This window comes from Bombus impatiens, unplaced genomic scaffold (assembly GCF_000188095.3).
Source record: "Bombus impatiens unplaced genomic scaffold, BIMP_2.2 scf_0166, whole genome shotgun sequence".
Lineage (NCBI taxonomy): Eukaryota > Metazoa > Arthropoda > Insecta > Hymenoptera > Apidae > Bombus > Bombus impatiens.
In genome coordinates this window covers 884,628-907,251 of record NT_176585.1, presented here as the reverse complement: position 1 = coordinate 907,251, position 22,624 = coordinate 884,628, and the positions used below count along the sequence as shown (strand labels likewise).

Below are 22,624 nucleotides of genomic sequence, written 5' to 3'. Positions count from 1 at the left end.
TTTCGTGAACATTCCAGTATGCTTCTTCAGGGAGCACCGAAAGATTTTCCGTCAGAAGATAGTAGTAAAAACACGAACTACAAACGTATCAACGAGTAGATTGTTATAATTTTTCTGCGAGCAAAGATTCCTTCAGTTATACAATCTCGTTATAAATGAAACTCTGTCTGGATTAACTTAGATACTTTAAAACTTGTGCGTATTATATCCTGTACTATTATACAAATAATTTCGTTCGTTGTTAAAAGAAAAATCCATCTCGGAAGGGTTAAGTCTGGTTTACGATGTAAACGTGATTTTGCTGCTATTTTTGTAGTTAGAATTTTTATACTTATTTTTATCTATTTCTTTCTACTTATTACGAGAACTGTTACAGTTTCGAAATGATAGATAACTCGCTTTAACTGAGAAGAGCAGCGCAGAAAATTATACAGTTCAGTAATAATCATAAATCATAGTACAATCGTTCTAAACGTTCCAATTCCACAAGAATGTCCGCAAGAAAATTCTTCTCTTTCGATGTGTCATAGGTCGAACCACTGCTCGTTAAGGGAGTGGGTCGGGTTAATCGTACTTGGTGAAAAGTCACGTCAACGCTATCGACGACAATTCAGCGTCTCTGACAGGTCGAGTCGATCAAATCTTGGAACGCTTCGGCGAGGAAGATGGAAAAGGTGTGGGGAAAGTCAAGAGACCGTACATCCCTCGGAGGACTAGCGGAGTTTCCAAAGAAAACAGTTGCTGGTGACGAAGTTGATTCGATGCTTGTAATTCTTCGAGAATCCAAACTCGAACGTTTTCTTCTTGCTTCTACTTTCCGCCTCTTTCATTCTGATCGTTTCATTGGACAAAGAAGCGCGGTAATTTAGATCGCTCGTGATACCTCGCGATATTTCCTTGTCTTCCTCCTTTTTATTTCACAGTTCCACCCTATAAGAAGTTTAAGATCCTGCAACTTCTTCCGTCTGATATTTGCCGCTGAGAAATTCTTTGTATCATTTACAAGAAACTTTTCAAAATTGTCTGGTCTTACTGAAAATATTTCTTCCTGAAACAGGGTAGAATATTAATCAGTGAAAATCTTTCTAAGGGTCTGTTCGCAAGACAAATTTTTGATCGTGTTTTTTAACGTTTAATGAAGCTTCAATTGATGCCAAGCGTTTGTGTGTAATAGACAGAGAGAGTTTCGTAACGCGAAGCCAAATTACTCGTAAACTGTTCCTACGAGAAAATGTTTCAAATAAAAATTGAATATAAATCATACGCATTTTTACATGTGTATTTTTATGTGTTACATATATTTGAACGTGTCTAATAATACAGAAAACATTATCCTTTTCTATTGTTCCAATTGTACCAACTATATACGAATAGGTTATCTTTTTTTCTTCTTCAAAAAGCTCTGCAATTACTCTCACGCACACATTCACGAAATACCTTATCTCCATTCAGAAAACCAGAATACCTAAATAATGAATATTCAGAGTATTTATCTCCGTCATTAATCCCGAATCGCTTGCACGGTGGTTCGCTGGACATCTCGGAGTAGATAAGGCGTTCCAAGGATGGGTGACGGTGTAGGTGGCATCGTTGGCCGTGTAGGGTGGCCGAACACTCGAGTTGTCGGGGGTTGTAGAGGGAGGATGGAAGGTTGCCGCGAGGCGAGCCGAGTTAGCGCCTGCGTAATACCATCTCTGTCTACTTGTCAGCCAAGCAGAGCTGCCACCACCCTGCCCGCTTTTCCTCTCGCCGCTACTCGATAACAAACTCCACAGTACCAGTACTGGCACGGTACTCCGGACCACCGGGTCGCTCGAACATCGCGCCGTTTCCATCGGGAACCGTTTTCACCGGATATCGATATCCGTGTTTACGCGACAGCGCATCGACGGCCGACGTTCGACTCGGGTTTAACCGGATCTGAACACGATTTTCGACCGGGTGCAATACGATCCAGCGCTGGATCTGTGGCAAGTCAACGCATCACGACGGTACATCCTTTCGGTTTTCCTGTGACAAATGTCTCTCCTTTAACATTCCTAATGCACGTTTCTTCATTTATTCCGATTCGTTACAATTCACGTGATTTTCGATCGGACGCGCACGATCCAGCCGTGGATCCGTGGCGAGACAAGGCGCGATGAGCGCCCTTTGACTTTTCTTTGAACAATTCTCTCTCTCCCTTAGCACCCTTAACGCATGCTCTTTTTTCTTTTTTAATTTATTGTAATTTGTTAGAATTCATTCGTTTTTCGAAAGGTTGGATCCAACACTAAATCCGTGACTCGTCCGAGTGAACGCGTCACGACGGTACGTCGCTTCGATTTTCCTATGACGAATTTCCCTCCTTTCGCATCCCTGACATAACGATTTAATCTATCTTAATTTGTTTAAATTTATTTGTGACTCGTTATATGACGTGAAAGTTTCCAAAGGATCGAACAGATCTAGCGCATTAGAAGGAGCGTTTTTGTTTTGAAACTTTAAAGTTTCTTTCCAATTCGAATGAATGCCTTAACGATCGACGCGAGGAAACGGCACACCTCTCTGCTGATACGCTTGTTATGGTGTATAACTTGTTGCTCGGTCCTGCACCAGTCGCTTGGATCGCTACTGTGATTTTAAATAAATCGCGAGTCGAGTGTTTGAATATCATGTTACCAGCAGCCTCGTACGATATTCCTGTGATCTATCTATTCTTTCATTTTTGGAGGGCCATTTATGGATTCTCGTTGAGAAGTTCGATAGAAGGTGCGAGGAGAGGAGGATCGACGAGACAACGAGGAAGGGAAGAATCACAGGGAGTTTTCCTCGTGTTAGACGAACCCTCTCGTTATTTGCGGCTTAGGATGACCGATAGCAAACACGTTCGTTCTATCTTCGATATTTGCTCATTGGATTATACGCTTTCCCTTCCCCCCTGCTTCTCCTGAAGGTCCAAGGAAGATCGAGTTTCTGTCGATCGAAGGTTCAGTGACACGCAAACATTCGCACCTTTGTTGGCATTTGGGAACTCGAAACTCCTTTACAGTTTCAACTTCAACAAAGAAAAGAAAGAGAAGGAAAAAAAAGGGAAAACGTAGCTGAACGTTTCTCTCGTTCCCCGATTTGCATACTACTCCAAATGGACAAACAACTCGAAAACTTAACTGCATGGAGAAACTCTTGAGTTGTTCCTTGAAAAAAAAAGAAAAATAAAAATAAAAGAGAGGATGAGAAATTGGTGTCCATTCAAACATAGCTCGATAATGGAAACAAATTGGCAAGTCTCGGAGACGAGTGTCGTATCTTTACGATTCCGTCGCTCGTTTCCTGTTCTTCATTCTGTGTCTCATCTCAATCGAGAAGTTTAGAGATTCGTGGATCAGAAATACTCCCACGGAAATGAAGTTTCTCTGAGCCCTGGTTCTCGTCATTTCTGCATGCTCCCGTGGAAGAGGTTATTCGCTTTCACCAACGCGTTTCAATGTCCATCTACGTCAAGGGAATAAAAGGTGCACGCGAAGAAAGCGGCAGTGGCTGATCGTCGCTTCGAGGTGAGATCGTCACGGGTTTCAATTTCACGCGTGGAAATATCGTGGGCCGTAACTCGCGCGTTCTTTCTTCTATCTCGTTCCTCCTTTCTGGCTTTCCTTCGTCATCCCCCTTTTGTTATTCTCGCATTCCGCGGGGAGAAGTCGATCCCCTCGTGACCGAGCCCGCCGACAGATTGAATCTTTCGTTCGCAGATCTCTCGGTCGTTGGCGAACGCAGCCCGAAAAACGAAGGGATCTACTCGAAAAAAGAAAGCGGTCCACTTTTCGTTTTAGTGCGAATGCCGCTTTATCGTTGCGTTGTTTCTCCCCCCTTTCATCCCTGTCACTATTTTAAAATGGAAATCCGGAATTTTATCGCTACTCCTTCCGCTCTAAATTCTGTCTCGTTGCCTTCTCTGCTTTTCCGTGTAAGTTAGTGTCCTTTAAAGAATAGAGGGTGGACGTTCATTTTACACGATCGAAAGTTCCATCCTCCACTCGGCTTTAATCCTCTTTCCTCCTTCCGAAAGATTCGATTTCGAGATTTAGCCGGCCGATAAATTGAATTTGTTCTGAGTTGTCCACCGGAAGGGATGTTACCTCTTCGGTCAGCAGAGGTTTTGCCATCGTTTCATATCGCGTTGGGAACGTTTGATGTCGTAAAGCAGGATGTGCATTATGATCGAATTGGTAGCATGCGACCGTGTGTCCACGGAAATCGCGTTATCATTGAAATTCCGGATCTCCTTGGGCCGGTTGTCACCGTGAATCGCCATCGAAATCGTTTTCCACGTCACGCCTTTGATCGTGAGCTCCACGCTGAAATCTAAATTCTACGAACCACCGAATTTCCAGCTATTTCTCTGATCACACTGATATCAGACCGATTCCTAGATCCAGTCAGCTGACAAATTGAATTTTTCTTGGCTGTCTCTCCGGCTGAAGCGGGCGTTTCCCTTTTATTTATTAAAATCCCTAGATCTGACCGAGGATCTCCTTTCGTTTAACCAATGGCAGATAAATCGAATACAGCAAACAGCTGGATCAGGGCTGTACGGTTTCTTGGTTCGCTTCGAATCGTCTGGAATCGCTCCGAGAATTAAGCAATTACGGTTTCTTTCGACCGGCATTAACCTGACCTCGATCAATTCTCGCTCCCTGCAGCTTCTTTTTCTCGTCCATCTGATTCTGAACTATCTCTAAAGCTCTCCCTCTCTTTCGTTCTGGGCCCGACTAACCGCAACAACATTGTCTAGAGTTTTCCCATTAAAGAGACACGTCGCTGCTGTTTGCACGCGATGCACTGCTTCCTCAAATCACCCTGGGCGGACTCTGCTATTCACGCGAACAGACGATGACACGCGTCGTAATTACGGGATGGTATTTACGTTTACTAGTTCAAGTTCCACTGCAACGTTTCGTTTGATGAAACAAACCATTGTTGTTCCCTGTCACCTGAAAGCTTCGGACCTTTGTAACACAAAGTCGACGATTAATCGAAAATTCGCGCATCAGATGGCGAAAATCGATCTTATCAGAATCTTCTTAAGCCATTAAATGGTCCCTTACGAAATTGAAACAAAGCCAGAGCGAGACACGAAAACTTATTATTCATTTGTTTCATACGGTGAGCGATAGAAATATGGCTATTCCTATTAAATAAATTCTTGCTAAATTACGTATAATTTACTAGAAATATCTTGTAACTTCTATATTTATTTTCAGATTTATTCAAAACTTTGCCTATATAATCATGATAGTCGAGTGTTGTCACAACGAGACTAATGAAATTGCAGAATGTTTCGCGCAAGACACGCGATACATCGTCGTTGGCTGTCATCTGAAATCTTCGAACCTTTCTGCCACGACTTCGGCGATTAATCGAAAATTCGCGTATCTAGCGGCAGCTCTCGTTCTCATTAAGCTTTCTCGTTTTCTCTGACGTTCCGATTGTTCGATTCTATCTTCGATAGGTTTCGTATCTACCGAAAATTCTATCTGCCAAAGACAGACCACCTGATCTGCCGCCTTCCTTTCGTTTCGATTCCGTAGAATATTTGATCGCGAAACGAAGGAAATGCATTGACTTCTAACGAGCCTATATTTCCTTAGGCAGTTTCCTTTCCTTCTCCTGCTAAGGTGGCGAGGAAATTTCTCTAGTTGCAGTTTACTGGGTCAATGGTGAGTATTATTCGACCGGTTGGTCATTCTGTGACTTCCCTTCGCTTCTTTTATCGATATAGCTGGGTGGGAATCGATGGACTATGAAGAAATTGAGAAAGTAATTCTATTCTCTACGATATTAAAAGAATGAGATAGTATTCGAACCCTTGCTCACATTCTTTCTCAGATTTATTAACACTATAATGTAACTTCGCTATCATTCTTATATCCGTAACGTTTGAAACAAATACGAAAAAATATATAGAAGTTACAATATATTTAGTATAAACGTATATTTCGCAGATATCAAGAAAATAATGAAGCAGTTAATTATTCATTGTAATAGTAATAGGTTTCGATATTCAGTTCATCGAATTTCTTCATTCTATCACTTCCAGTTTTAATGGTTATTCGTACGGTAAATCAATTTTTTATTAAATATTATACGTTTGTAATAAATGTTTTGTAACTTTTATATACATTTTCAGATTGCTACAAAATTTTACTAATATAATTACGAAATTCTTTTCTCGTTAAGGTGGCGACGAAATTTCAAAATATTTTACATAACACGTACGATATGGATATAGGGGTTTTCTATGGTGAATTGTTCAAATACTTTCGCGATGTAAGTTTCGCTTTTTTACTTTCATATAGAGTTCTTCGTCGTTGTGGCCAGGCGATGCTGAAATTTCTCTGTTGTAAGTGGAAGAGATTCTTGAGGATGTTCTAGCATCGTATGACTTCGAGATTCCATCGTAGTCCACGAGATTCTTTCGTCACGTTATTCGTCGAAAGAATAAGAGAAATATTCGATGTGCTAGCGATCGTTCGGTCCTTTGTTCGCCTCTCGCTGGCGATTATTAAAATTTATTGGTTTATCGAGCATGATGACTCTCGCTCGGCAGAACGTAAGGTCGAAGGATTAAGAAAGGTCGTTAACAGGGTCACCTTTATCCTCCATTGCGTGCTGGAAATACTTGAATAATTCTACGCAATACGTTACATAAGGTGTCGTAACCCGTTTGATGTTTCTGCATGCAGTTTCATCTTCCTTTCCTCTTAGAAAACGATAGAAACAAGGACATTATAAAACAACACTTTGTGGAAGAAAATTTTCTGAGCGATGCTCCTCTGAAATTCTGAAGTCTTCCTGGAATTGCTGAATCATAGCGAATCTTTCGTTTTGAAGTATTCATATTTTATCGAATTTTTAGAAAAAATGTCTCATTTCAAAGTAAATCGTAAACAACAGGAGAGGAACATATTTTTGTTAATTTGTTGATTTTTAATATCCTTATGGTTCGTTTTAATATAAAACAGCTGAAAGTGGAAAGAATCTGTCAGATCCAGCCAAAGGCAAAATCGTTACAACAAACGCTGTTTTAATGTTTATATTTATAAATAATATTTTAATACTCGGATAAACAATATTGTCTAAACTATGAGATGCACGGAAAGCTACATTACGTTCAGCCTGAAAATCAAATAAAAAGAGAATACTCGTAACACAGGTTTTATCGACAATATTATATTCTACTAAATTTTTAAACCGTTGCATTGTAAAAAACGAAAAATGTGATTTATCGTATATTCTTCGTCTACGCACTCCAATTATTTTGTATATTTCTAGAAAGAAATGTTTCTCGTATATACAGGGGATTCCCGGTGGAACGATTCTGTTCTATTTGCTTTTCATTCCGCTTATTAAGCGCGGTCACAAATTTTGCTCTTGATCCTCTTATCGGATCCAATTCGGTCCGGCGTCTTATCGGCCTACAAAAATTCCCGTCGCGGTGCAAGGACTTCGTCCCAAGGAATGATTTCCTTAATCCGCGGCTAGGAAAGAGAAGGAAAAATAGAAGGAAAAGGGAAGAGGTCTCGGTAGTCCATTGTCGTCGGCGATTTTAAATCGTAGCGAGTCAATTAATCCGCGCGGTCCTCCTTCCTGAATGTTGAATAACGGCTGCCGACGTGTATTAATTGGAACTCGATGAGAGGATTAAGGACTAAGTGGCTGGCTGACCTTTTCCTCGAGATGTCTACCTTTTTCATCGTTTCACATTGCTGGGTTCTGCTTTCTTTCTCTCTCTCTCTCTCTCTCTCTTTCTCTCTGTATCTTTCGTTTCGACGAACAAGCTATCATTAACTTTTTCTTACCTGGTCGATGAAAATAAGAGGAGAAGAGGAAACGTAAAAATTAATTGCCGATGGAATGTTAGATCGTCGACTGGGACGTTTCGTTATGAACAAAGATGGAGCAGTTTGGCGTGGAAAGTATAAGATTTTGAAATCTGGGACAAAGTACGGCCATTTCTCGAGGAAGATCTCGAGTCAGTAGTAACGAGATACTTCATTCCAGTTCCTATCTACTTTGCTTCTGCGAAAGAATCGCGATATTTCTGGATTCAATTGCAGCTTCAATCCGTACAAAAGCCACCCCTATACTTTAACAGATTTCGCTCGAGGATCTCGAACCCCTTTCCAAAGACGCAAACGATTTCGAAGTTTTGCTGGAAAATAATTTGCCAGCTGCTCGCTGAGCAAACATCGACATGCTATCTCAAAGTCGACGAAGATGTCCCAAAACGTTGCCCGGTCGTAAGTTCATAGAGTTGAACTCTTCGTTTCACGATAAACTAGCTGCGGCCGGAAGTTCTGGCTCTGCAGAGAGGAACCTGCCTTCCTGAAAGCGCACGGAATACTGATAGGAGCTCGTGTAAACCTGTAACACTCCCTATCACACCTTCCTCTTTCGTCATTCACCCCAAACACTGCGATTATTCTAGAGAACCACTGTTGGCTGTTCGAAACCATCAAAGAAGCAAATTTTTCACAATAATCAAAAATATTCTAATAGAATATTCACAGATTATTTCTAATAAACATCGCGATGGCTCGTTGAATTTTCGGTTGGACGAATAGCAAGAAATTTATGGAGCTACCAAAAAAGAAAAAAAAAAATAATAAAATTGTACGAGGAGGATACAGGTACATAAAGAGGAATATTGTCGTAAGTGAAGGAAATAAAAATAGAATATAGAAGGGTCGCGTTATGGTGATAAATACATCGTACTTTGATTCACGGAAATGTCATTCATAAACCTGGTATATCGATTAGACATTCGAGTTAACCCTGCTGTGACATTTGAGTCGTTTTCCATCGGATCGTATTTTTCTACCCTTCGAAAGTTTCTTAAACTTGGGGAAAACACGGGGAAGAATGTATTTATAAAGTTATATTTATAAAGTAACAATCGTGTGCTACAGATTTTATTAAAACATTGAAAGATTTTTCCTCGTTTAAAGTTGAAACTGAAGTAAAGCCGAGGCATAAAATACTATTACGGAAGCCAGAAGCATAATTATTTATACTATACGCTACATTCTTATTAAATGTTCAATAATTTGTAATAAATATCTTGTAATTTCTATAAATACGTATCTTCGGATTTGCCTGAAACTTCTCCAACACAATCATGATAATCAAGTCTCACGATGGTGCTAATGAAATTTCAAGATTTATCGTACACATAATATATTCATAGGAAGTGTCTACAAGTGTTCGAATAATTTCGTGGCCTGTGTAAATCCTTCGAGGACCGTGGCAGGGGTTAAAGAGGGGTTGTAGTTACATAAAGACGACGAAGAAGTATACTTGAGCAACCGAGGTATTTAAGCAGCCAGGGTTAAACAGGGGTCGTAGTTACATAAAAACACACTCAAGTGTACTTGAGAAACCAGGGTATCTAAGCAACTAAGGATTAAACAGGGACTGGTAGTTATATAAAAACACATCGAAGTGTACTTCAACAGCCAAGGTGTTTAGTCTCTAGAATAGTCGATGATGAACCTTTTCCCCGTATTGCGAAACGTCGAACGAAAAACGGGGCCGGCCAGGTGGCTGCTACTTTCAGCTGCTGCTAAAACGTGACCCGACACTAGATTATCGGCCGTCGTGATTGGGTATTCGTTCGAAATAAATGGCCGCTAATGGTATTTCTGGTAGGTGTCTCGGCCGATAATGCGCGTATCCGGTGCAGCTAGCATTAAAGCGACGAAAACAGCGCGTTGCTAGCCACTTCGTTGCCTCTGTCTCGCTAATGATTCAACGTTTTAATCGTTCTCGTCAAACTGTCCACGTCTGCGAGCGGATCATCGCCGTTTGGATCACGTACCACCGGGATAAGGCATTCTAGACGAGCAACGTCGCGCATGCAGACGATGCAACAACGATGGTGTGCGTCGTCGTCCGCTGAGATTGGCCTTGCCTAGAGATTTCAGGTATGAGCCAAATTTTCCTACGAATTCACAGCCTCCAGTGACTTTTGTGCCATGATAAATTACTGATTCATTGTTTACGAAGGATGTGGTAGAGGCGGGTTGGCGCTCGTGCGGATATAATATTCGAGGCTGATATATTCCAGCTTTGTCACGAGAAATACACTGGGAAATTTGTTTTGTTATTTAAGGGAGGAATTATTTTTGCTTGAAAATGATCAAGTTACGTTAAGTATACGTTACTGATAGACGGCAGATGTTTATGCATTTAGAGAAAATCTAAAATTGTGATAAATGTGTATTGTATGAAAATTACGTATTTACTGGATGCAATTAAATTCTTTATCTGGCTTCTATCTGTTTTTAATAAATACATAAAATTATACATTTGCATAAGCATCCGCAATCTGCTTATTAACGATGAACCAGTATTTCTAGAAGGATTTTCTTCTCTTCGTATCTCTATAGATTCTCATAAAAAGCTGTTACCTAAAGCTAGAGATTTTTAGTATTCTACGTATAATAAATTATTATCTAGAAGATTGGGTATTTTCAAAGAAATCATGCATACAATAAAAATTCTAATATTATTCTGCAATTCGCATCGAATCAAACCGTGACACTTTTGTATTATTCAAGAGCGAGGGGCATTTAATTTTGGCAGAGTATTCTCTTGTATTTTTTAACTACTCTATTTACCATAACTTTCTACCTACAGGAATATTCGCTTGTATTCTTTAACCACTCTATTTACCATAACTTTCTACCTGAAAGATTACGTATTTCAAAAAATCTTGCATCCCCGCTTAATACATATTCTAATATTATTCCGTCATTCATATCGAATCAAACCGTAATACATATTACTTTATTATTCAAAAGCCTGGGGTATCTTTCTAACCAAAATGTTTCGGAATTGATCGTAGAGAAACGAAAACATGCGCATAAATTGTCCATGAAGTGTAAACATCTGTGCTCGCGTTCCTCATCCAGCAAAAAAAGGGACGTGTTCGACGAACTGTGATATCGTATCATTGCTTGTCAAGCGCAGAGGCATTTCTTTTTTCTGAACGTCTTCCATGTTATCGCAGTGTGTTTTGGTTTTCACTCGGCCGAATAAACAATTCGTGAATCGTAGAATTCGACACAGGTCGGATTTGAGGTGTGTTTGGGTCGCGTTATTACTCGTCATTGTACGCAGTTTAGTATTCGCTCAGCCTTCGAAGTGCGCGTACGTACCATGGCGTTCTCTAAAATTTCTAGAATATTTATAATTACGTTACTTTTATTAACTGTTGGCGTGCCATGCTCGTTTTACGATCGCGGTTACGTGTTAAACCGATATATTTATTAATTTTAAACACGCGAGTGCTGTAATCACAAGGTTTGGCGTACCCTCCGGCAATATCCCGTAATCTGACAATGAGTGAGTAAGCCCGACAGAAATTTTCCAATATTTAATACCATCGTAAACTTTTTATAGCTGTATAATAGCATACGTTATATAATAGTCAATATATTCATTATCGTTATTAAAATCGTCGAATAAAGGCAGCGATTGATCGAAGTGGTATATGACGAAATTTTAACTTGAGAAAATTGTGAATTTATTAATTAATCTTTAGAGTGGAAATATTTTTACGGTACCCTTAAGTTCAAAACGCGAAACTTTCGTGCTTGATGCGTTTCTCAGTAAGCAATACTCGCACAAAAATTCACGTAACATCTTCAAACGTTCTAAATTAAGGTTATCATAAAGCTTTTGTGAAATAACATTTTTTGCGAGAAATTCGAGTCTGTCGAGATAGCCCGGGCACGCAATACTCGCTTTTACAGTTTAAGGGTTAAATTTTAACAGAGAAATCTATGGTCTAGTAGAAAGGTCTATTCTAAAGATTGAAACATATCGTTATGTACATGCAATATTATTTATAAAAATTTAGAAGATCGTAGCAAAGCGTGATAGATAAATATCTGATCAAAAAATGCACCTGTGCTACTATTTTCTCGTCGAAGCATCGATTAATTAAAATATTTTAATATTAAAATATTTTAAAATTAAATATTTTAATATTAATTTGATATCAAATAATAGGAACTAGGAATAGATAGATAATTAACAATACAAAATTAGGTACATTCATTCTCGTTAGTGCAGGAATTGAATAGAGTCCAATCGGATGAAAAGCGGTAGAAACCATAACTTAAGAAAGTAAACTTTTAATGGAGACATCTGCATGCATTTAAACATTAAAACGCATTGTTACGCTTATTCATAAAGGCCTGAAAATTCCTAAGAAAGCTCCCCATAGTCCAAAACGCTTGCAACACATTTCCATTTCCAACCCATTAATTTAATTATCGCATTTTCATTAAAACAATTGAACATTTCGTTGCTTAACTAAACGACGAAAGCCAGGTATTATTTCCTGTAGAAAAAAAAACAAAAAAGAAAAAAAAAGAAAGAATTTGCGCGAATAGGAACGTTCGTTTGTATCCAGAGAATGCTTTCGAATCGAAAGGAGGCTTTACTCTTGCGTTTTTCGCTCTGCCGATAGTAACAAAGAAATTTATGCGTTCCCATTCGAGGCTTTTATTCAAGCCGCACCTTCCATTTACCCGGTGTACGGATCGAGAGGCGTCCGGTTAACGATTCTAGAGTCAACGAAGCTTCGTTCTTCGCCGAGAACTCGGTTAATTGTGCCGATAGTTTCGTTTCATTAGCGACTAAGCTATCAAATCGTTTTGCCATCGAATACAGGATTTACTGATCGTGAGTCCACTTGAGCGAAGAATAAACGAACTTGCCGCGAAACACCAATGGTATATGTGCAAATAAGAATAGAAATTTCGCCAGAGCACGCGAATACACGGTTCAACTGCAAAGATAAAGCATCGAGGGGTTTACACCGAACAGGAAACCCCTTTGGCAATCTGAGCTTACCCTCCACGTCGTATTTCCTTCTGTTTCGCATCTTTTTGTCTCGTCGCTGTAATATTTATTCCGTCCTTTATTCTATTTACACGCGAGCGTCATCGAAACGATACACCGTCGTCGATTAATATTTCATTCGGCTTCGATCCGATCGGAGGTCGACCTCCGACATTCGTACTTGACACATTACGTAAGAACATAAGAAACGTAATTTCATAATCAACTTGAATCGTGGCTCCTTATCCCTCGAGGACGAAACGTTTTAACTCGTTGACTGCCACGTGAGTTTTATATAGTTTGACGTGGGAGTCGTGATAGATCGAAACACGCTATATCATGGCATTTAAATTTTGATAAATATTACACTGTATTTTGTGCAATTTTATCTGACGATGTTATGTAAATCGTTTATATTGGTGAGAATTTTTTAGTCCACGAAATTTGTCTTGTTCGAATCATTCTAAAAGATTTAGTGACTTGTTAATTAATCAACTTGTATTAGTTTTCTTTTATATTTCTATTGAAAATAAATAGTTATAACGATGTTTCTTATTAGACATATCTTAAGCAATGAAACAGTACGTAGGAAATAAACGTGTTCTTTACTTTCAGTGTATGTGATTTCCATCGAAATGTTCTAGTAATAACTTTCCCTGGAATAATTTTGCTATTTTTGCAATCTACGCGTTCAAACGATTCGATTAATGTATGTATAATATGTCGTATTTCACAAAACATGGCTTTGCTAGAAACATGCATATAAAGCGAAAGACAAAATTAATTAATTACGAAATTATTAGTTACGCGAAAGTTATTAGTTTCGTCGTTTGCGGGATTAAGTTTCGATCGTAAGATAAATATTATGTTCGGCGATGAAAGCATTATCGTAGACGAATTACTCGTTTGATTTTCAGCGAAAGCTATAACGAAAGAAAAATACCAACCTATTTACAAATACGTATTTCGAATTGAAATCTTCTTTTCGTGACGTTTTGTTATTATTAAAGATATTAAAATATTGCTTCGTTACAGTTTCTCGTGAAACTTTATCAATCTGTGAACTATTTTTAGAAACCGTCATCGTCGATCCTAGCAGTTTAAACTAACTTTTTATTTTCAACTATGTTGTATTAAGATATTACATTTTAGTGACAGAGAGACATCGATACAAGAAAGACAACAAGAATTTTTCAGATTTTACGAAATATCAAAGTCTCATTAAAAATGGAATGTGAAGTTTGCCCTCTGAGAACTTAACTTTTCAGTCGAAACTTATACTCATGAAATACTTATCGAATAAAATTCAACGACACCAATTTTAAGTTTTAGCAACCTTGTCGTTCAAAAGTGACTGTACGAAAAAGGTAACAAAATTTTGTATGGCTTTCTTCCTCATATGCGTGTTAGATAGATCGTTCGTCTTTGTCGTTACTATGAGCGTCACTGGACACTGTCTCGTGGAAATAGAAAAGTACGAGTAATATTCGTCTAGCTTAGGCTATACATCTCTGCACTTGTGCAACCTTCGTGATAGATGTTATTTAGCAAATTATAAATTTATACTAAAGCGATATTCCGTTACTCTGAGCACGATACGTGTTTAAATAAATAACACGACTTTTACCGTCTAATTAGTTATCACGTTAAAACAAGTCATGCAGTACGTCAAGAATAAAAATAACTTTTGAACCAATGGATTGCTAAACTCGAAACTGTCATAGTTCGTTTCTATTCATTTGTCATGAGAAAATGCACAGAAAGTTAAAAAAAAAAAAAAAAGAAAGAAAGAAAATAATCTCTAAGAGGAAAAGTTTGCCCAAAATGGACGTCGAAAAACGTTTTTGAACTTTCGGCTAATGGTTTCGAATCGATCTTGCAAAAAGCTTGTCGTATCATCAACGAACGTGCGCGATATTGAAACTCATTGAAAGTTGCTGATTCTATTCAACTTGCGTACGAATCTATCGAGCAAGTTTTCCATTGAAGGTGTTTGATCGATCAAAGTGTGTCTTATCTCGAAAGTCAAGGGTGAAGAAAGATCAAGGAAATTTTCTTTGAAGAATAGTCACCTAGGAAAAGAAGTTGGCTTGTCCTTACGGCAAACCCCTTGTTCCTTTAATCTAGATTTCTCGTGGATCTCACACGGTGCAGCCTCTTTTAAAGCTCCGTCCTCCCAAAGAAAAACAGCTAACTTGTTGAATTCACGTTGAAGAAGACCAAGCTTTGAACCGGTTTCGGTCTCTTCTTTTTCGCCGTTTCAGAGGCCAGTCAATTAGTCTGTGATATTTAGAAAGCCTCGACTCGTGTCCGTTTTTCTTCCCTTCGTTCCTTTTTGTTGAACAAACTGTCCTGTGTTTGATTTTCGAGTGTATGAGTTCTACGAATACGAGTTTCATCGGCTACGATATTGTATGTTGACAAATGATCTTCTTTGAAGTTTATTTTGACTAATTGTTTAAGACTAAACGAATAAGGTTAATATGATTCTTGATATTTAGTGATGTAAGTATGCTTCATGCCTGACATTCGTTTATTTTAATTAAGGCCACTTAGTTTTCTTCTTTTACTTGTTATTGGATGAGATCTTTTTTATGCAATTTTATATTTTCATGAACATAACTGAAGAAATGGAACATAAATAGATATTTGTTTCAACTAATAAACGTATACTTCACTACTAACAAATATTTCATTGTGAATATTTTATATCGTTTTGTATATTACGAGCATTTTGTGCTCTTCTGCACCTTCGAGTCTCTCGCGAATGCATAAAAATCCACAGTCTGTTTGTAACTAAAGAATAACTACAGAAATGGAACATAAATAGATATTTATTTCACCTAATAAACGTATACTTCACTATTAACAAATACTTCACTTTGAATATTTTATATCGTTTCGTATATTACGAGCATTTTGTGCTCTTCTGCATCTTCGAGTCTCTCGCGAATGCATAAAAATCCATGGTCTGCTTGTAACTAAAAATCATGCGAAAAATCACTTGTCTTAACGCAGTCACATAGCAAACGTGGACATACGTGATACGATGGAACGTTGAACAGAGGAATGAATGTTACCGCGTTAAAGAGTCGGAATTTTACAGAAATCACAGACAACTAAGATGACAAATTTCTCCTTTTTTCGGGGTATACCGTATTTCAAAATCTCTATGTGTTTCCTTTCCCGTGTGATTCGAATAATAATTCAACGAGGCCGACAATCGCGCGTTTCCAACGCCATAGAGAAATAATTGTTTGGCCCAATTGAATTTGCATCAGAAGTCCGTTATTACCGTAGGGAAAAAACGACACTCTTTTTATTCATTAAAAGTTCGAAATCCCATTCGCGACGATACAATTTCGAGAATAACGAGACAACGTTTCTCCTCGTTTTGTTGCACTCCGCGTAGCTTTTCTATAATACTTTCGTCTCTATCTTTTTTCTTCTTTCTTTTTTGCGCGCAACCATCGTTCGAACTGCGATTAACAGAGAGACAGTCGATGTTAACGGTATGGTTGGTGGAAACGTAGATACGTTTTTCGAAATCTCCGTTCTATTTCTGCCGATATAGACGATGCTTAACGAAACAAAGGAAACGAGCGACGAGTGACACATTTTAAAGAAAAAGGGAGAGCCGCGCCTGCTCGTCGGTGCTTGAATTCAGTGGCTGGTGGTTCTCCCAGGGTGCTCGTCGCTTTTTATGCTTCCCGGTGCACGTTCTTCCGTGATATCGTCAGCGTAAAGACCGGATATAAAGATCCAGGATTGGTGTGGGTCGAAAGAGAAGGAACGAGAGACAAAACGAAGATTTCTCTCGATTTGAACATCTGGAACGCGATGTCACCGTGTTTTCAGAGCTGCAATAAACATTATACAGTATATATATATATCGTAGCTTTTTTTTAAAGAAACGTTCATTATGAAAAATAGGAAATTTCATGAGGTTCGATTGCATCGGGAATTTCTTGGATTAGTCAAGAAATTGTAGAATCTTTTGAGAAGCGTTCTAACACGGCAACGTTGTGTCTTCGGAGTCACAACAAGCAGCGTTTTCTAGACATCGTAGTTCTTTCTTTCTTTTTAAATGTCATTCAGAAAAGTAAAAAATTCTACGATATTCGTGTACACCAAGAAGATTTGATCAAAATGAATATTGTTAACCAAGTATTTTTAGAAATTGAATTATTTTGAACACGATACGAGACGATATCGTATCTTCGGAATCACGACGTTACGTATGTTAGCCTTTTATAAAATGATCACCGAGCAATTGAAAAATCGTACGTGGTTTAATTTTCATCGAGAACGTTTTAACAGCGTGGAAATAATTAACCGAGAATCGGAGATTTATCGCGTTGAACCGCGTGGAAATATCGATAACGAAATTTGAACTGACTGAAATTTGTCTATTAGGATAAATGTAGCTGTTTATTTAGCTATGTTTCCGTCGATTGCGTGCGCTATATCCATGGTCAGTTTAGTAACGCGTAGAATATATAATTTAACGGGTGTCGCGTAAATACATTCGGAAATTTATTAATTAAAGTTACGTGGCATTCATTTGTACCTACACGCGTCATGGCGTATCGATCCCAAGGGACAGAGTTCCTCGAATTTACGAATTATTTCAATGACTTGTTAAAAGTCGAAGTTCATTCAAGAATTACCAGTCGACATCGCTGGTCCATGAAATAAGTTTCGTCCTGGCAGCAAGTCGGTCTGCTTGTAAACGCCTACTACCTTCAAATTCCAGTCTCTTGTTTTCGTTTGTCATAGTCTTTAACGCATTTCTCGTGAAACTTATGAATTCGTGTTTCGTGGATTTGATTTTTTTTTCTTTTTACGAAAAATCATTCAGTTAATTTTCATGTAGGATTTCCCCGTTTCATTCATAACAATCTTTGACGCCTTATAAATTCGTTTTACGCGGGTCTGATCCTTTTTGTTAGGGAAAATCATTCAATTAACTTTTGTGCAGGATTTCTCCATTTCATAGTTAATAGTCTTTGACGTTTTAGAAATTCGTTTCACGCGGGTCTGATTCTTTTTTTTAGGGAAAATCATTCACTTAAATTTTGTATGGGATTCCCGCATTTCATTCTCAATAATCTTTGATGTTTTTGGGAAAATATGGCGAAACCATTCTTTGGTCAGTTTACGTTTGCAGAATAAAAATTCATAGATGTATCGGAATTTAAAATTTATTTATACGTTTGATACGAATATCCAGTTACATGTGGTTTAAAATATAATATCTGGCGTTTGTTAGAATACCAGTATATTTTCCATTTCTAAACTATATATTCAGAATACTTTTGTGATATGAAATTTTATTTCTTTTTTCACTATTGTTCTAAATGCAATTATATCTGCAAAGTCAACCATTTGCTTTAGTTTTGGAACGGGCATACCGTCGCTACCGACGAAGCTTAAAGGTCAGAATTATACCGGTGTCCAAATATTTCTATGATTTACTGGATCCGATTTATTAAAATAGCATGCATCGCGTGTTAAGTACATACATTTCGATTGCTTAATTATCCGCTAAAATGAAATGTATAGCGTTTAAGAAGAAACGATCGGTTCATCGACGTAATTAAAATGGAAGCGAAGAATTGATTACGAAAGGGGAATGTTCGCATTTTCTACTTCGCTAAAACCGAAATTATCCCAGGGCGTACGTAATTATCGTTGGTGAAAATGTATAAGCAGGCATAAAGTTTTCCATAGTTGCTTTCCACGCAAGCATGGCAGCAACAATGAGATTCTCGTCTCATAAGGGAATTATCGCGATAATAAATAACGTAGATAATGGCGAGAGAATGAGAATACAACGACACGCTTGCACATCGTTTTTACAAAGCGGCGAGAAACTTTACAACTGGGAATTAGAGGCGGTCATCGCCGAAATTTCCACGTGCACGAGCTCGTTGCATAATCGATACGGCTATTCTCTGCCTCTTCGACGATGATATCGTCGCACCGTTACGAAATTTTCTGCGCGTATTACGTAAAAAAACGGTGTAACACGACCTATGAACCCTTTGTAGATCAAATAGATAACTCTATGTGCCATCCTATTTTCTTTTACATCTCCGTTCAATTTACATTAAGGAGAAAACTTTATTTCTAAAAAGAATCTCCAAATATGAGCACTTTGATCGATTTGTAACAACATCATAAGAATTGTATGAAAATGTACAAATTAATTGCAACGATCTCTCGTATAATTTGAAAAGTTAATAAAAATTACTAAATAAAGTCTGTCGTGCGAGTTGAAACATAAAGGACACTTGTCTCAAGTAACGTAAAAAACAATCTTAAAAACAAATAAAATGAAATTCAATTTGGTAAAAAAATAAACAAGCGATACTTTTTAACGTTAACGTTCACAAATAATAGACTCGGAAATTTAGAATTTTACATCGAAGAAAAAACAACGAGAATTTGAAAGTTGAAAGGCGTGCACGCTTTGTTCCATAGTTTGACAGAATTATTCTACCGTAGCACCATTGATCGATTGTTTTTCATTGTTCTTTTCTCTTTTTTCTTTTTTTTTTTTTAAGTGTTATCTTTAAACGAACTATCATGCATCTAAGCGAATGGCATGTGTCTAAAGCGTATCTTCTGTTCCTCGTTCTTCCGGCTTCTTTTTCCGTTCTGTTTCTGTTTTCCATTACCGCGCGATTCCAGGAAACAGACGGGCCTTTTCGAACTCGTCACAGTAATTATCGATGAATCGATCGTAGGAAGTGCATCGAGCACCAAACAGCCACCGCCAGCCGAATTACAGGAACGTGGTCGAAAGCATTCATCGATCATCATGGTTATGTAGGAGTGTTTTGACGTGGCGTAATTCGTCGGGAATAAATGCGCGATATCGTAAAATAGAGCTCCGCGGATACGATGCCGGCGAAATATTACGGAAGTTTCTTTCACGGAGGATTTTCTGCCAAAAGTAGCTCGATGCTCGCTGGTAATCGCAGAGAAGGCGATGCTTTCAATAACGCGCACGTGGAATATTATAATAATTAAAAATATTAAAAAATAAGGAAATTTGAACACAGTTCAAAAGTAGATTAATTCATGCAGAATTTAATAACCAGAGAAGCATTTAAACACAAAGGAAGTACAAAGTAATTTAGACGGAGGAAAGTTAATTAGAATTAAACCAACATTGATTGAAAAGTTATTGTTATGTACAAAATAACGACGTCAAAGCTCGTGCATTATGGTAGAATGAAGGAGGTCTTCTTTATGATTAGACTGTCTATATTTTGTATTTAAATATGCAAAAGTATACGGAACGGAAAATAAGCGAAAATAGAGAAAATGTCTAACATAAATTCCTCGTTGTAATGTTTATTTGATGAAACAAATTCTTATATACGTAAGCTTACATATGTAGGTTATTTATTCATGTAGATTCTTTTGTTATGATTAGGTTTGTCGTTTTATCGATCATTACGTTGTTTGTTATTACGTTAATATTATGTTAATATCATGTTGCTTTGAAATGATGTTTGTTCTCGAAAAATATGAATTTGCACAAACATCCGAGATCCACTTATGATGTGGACAGTACGATACATCTTCTTCAACGAAATTTCCGTAATTCGCTAAATTCGATCCTGAAACTTAACAAATATACTCGATCCAACTCCAAGTACAATAATAGTATGTATATACTTGTTTCGAAGCTCATTCACTTTTCTTCTCGTCTCGCCACAAACTCAAACCTTCGTAAACACAAACCTCCAACAAATTCATCATCCGTTGATCGTCAAACGCATCCGGGATCGCGACAAATTTCAAGGCCGTCATTTTCTGCTCGTCTGAACGGAGTCGAGCGTTCATCGATCATTCGGAAGTTAAATGCATCGCTGCGTAAGCTCGGTGCCGTGCAAACTCCATGCAATTTGACATTGCGCCGGGGAATCGATTCCAGGTAACAGGGAGGTCGATGTCGCCTAGTTATACGTTGTTGAAACGACATTTAACCCTCTAGAAATTCAACGTCAATGTCTCGTTTCGTGAACGTCGTCGTCGTCGTCGTCGTCGTGTTTCCTAGACGTCGTCGTCTTGTTTCAAAGACGTCCCTTTCCCTAATCCTATGCTTTCCTCTTGCCTCGCTTTTCGCGACATTGTAAACCGGATGTCGTTGTTCCATTGTCGAAAGTCGGGACACGCTTTTCACGTTCGATTAACCGGGACACGACGACGCTAACCCTCGAATAATGGATGCTTGGAGTTCTGCTTCTTAAAGTGGCTCACTGTGCTTTCGCTGTTAAACCTTCACGGACGTCACCTTCTGGCAATTTCGTGGACGGTTAACAGGCTGCTCGTTGCACACCGTTTAAACTGTCCTTTGATTAGGCGAACGGAGAACCGAACCGGAGCAACGGCAGACAGTTTGTTTCTTCCGGTGGGATCGGGTTTAGTTGGGTAGTTCGTTCTCGTTTTAGAATTACGCTGGTATTATGCGGTTTTTGGCTAGAGCGCGGCATTGGAATTATAAAGTTATAATAGTCGCGCTAATTAGTTAACGAAACGCGTTTAAAGTTAGACTACTGGAGCGGATGGGATGTCAAAACCGCCGAATAACGCATCTGCCCGCGAAAATTGATTAAAAGTACACGGTTGGTCGTGAGTATTAGGACACGTACGGAGCACAAATTACAAACATAATTCAACTAACTAATACGATTTATTTAACTATCGACCAATACTACTTTTATTATTAGAGAAATTTTAGAAGTCGTAGGTCACAAGTTATTAATAGAAGTTTCCTCGTATAACAGTAACGAGTTTGATAATGAAACAGATGATCTAAATTTGAGAAATATTTTTACTTTTAATGCCGCTTTAAAATACTAAATTTGACCGGTACCACTATTATTAGAGAAATTTTAGAACTCGTAAATCACGAGATTTAGTATTACAAGTTTTCTCATATAACGGTAACGAATTTCGTAATAAAATAAATTACGTAAAGACAATTACTATTTTTACGATTACTTTAAAATACTAAATATCGATATTACTTTTATTATTAGAGAAGTTTTAGAAGTTTTAAAATAAGTGATATAAATCTGGCAAGCGAAAAGTTACCGTATCATTCTGTTGAACATAAAATTTGAACATCGTAAAAAAGGAATCTGTAACATACAACTTGCATATCGTTAAATAAATCATTATGCAAGAAAATCCAGCCATCATTTCTCGGAATCCCATTCACGTTTATCGGATTTTTCAACCAGTAACGTAACGAACATAGTTATATGTATGTTATACGAGTGTAATTTATGAAACTCGCTTCAAGGTACGTCGCACATTTTTCACATTCGATGCATCGTTGTTACACGTTTGAATACGGTTTCAAGCTAAATAAAATGTATGTTATCCGTGGAATGAGCCATGGAATGACGTGACTTTCGGAAAGACGTTTCTAAATTTGTCATCTTACGGTGGGAGGTATGAGCGAGAATGTAGGAAGAAAGAGGAAGTTGAGTATCGAATAGACATTGGATATTATCATAGAAATAGAGTTCTTGACGGTCGAATTTGTCCAAATTTCCAGGTGCATGTAGTATCATGTCGTGCTAATTCGAGTTTTTAACAATCTTAAAGCATTTTTAAATAGAACATATCTTTCGAATTTTCCGTCGTAAAAATTGTCGTAAAGTGGGCAAAAATTTTTCTACCTTTATGTAGTACAGAAAGTTTCAGA

At 38.0% G+C, this 22,624-nt stretch overlaps 1 protein-coding gene across 6 annotated transcripts in view; it reads left to right on the top strand.

Moving 5' to 3' along the window:
• The first annotated feature begins 1,767 nt into the window (after positions 1-1,767).
• The window catches only part of LOC100748481 (5-hydroxytryptamine receptor), a 158,799-nt gene continuing 137,942 nt past the window's right edge, over positions 1,768-22,624 (top strand). For 2 of the 6 annotated variants that reach the window (XM_012382738.2, XM_003487591.4), the window contains exons 1-2: positions 1,768-1,991; positions 9,688-9,962. The gene's annotated coding sequence lies outside the window, so the exon portion shown is untranslated. Of the gene's footprint in view, positions 1,992-9,578; positions 9,963-11,189; positions 11,386-22,624 lie in introns of those variants that run through there. The other 4 variants (XM_033319555.1, XM_012382739.2, XM_024365992.2 and 1 more) reach the window with 3 other exon arrangements.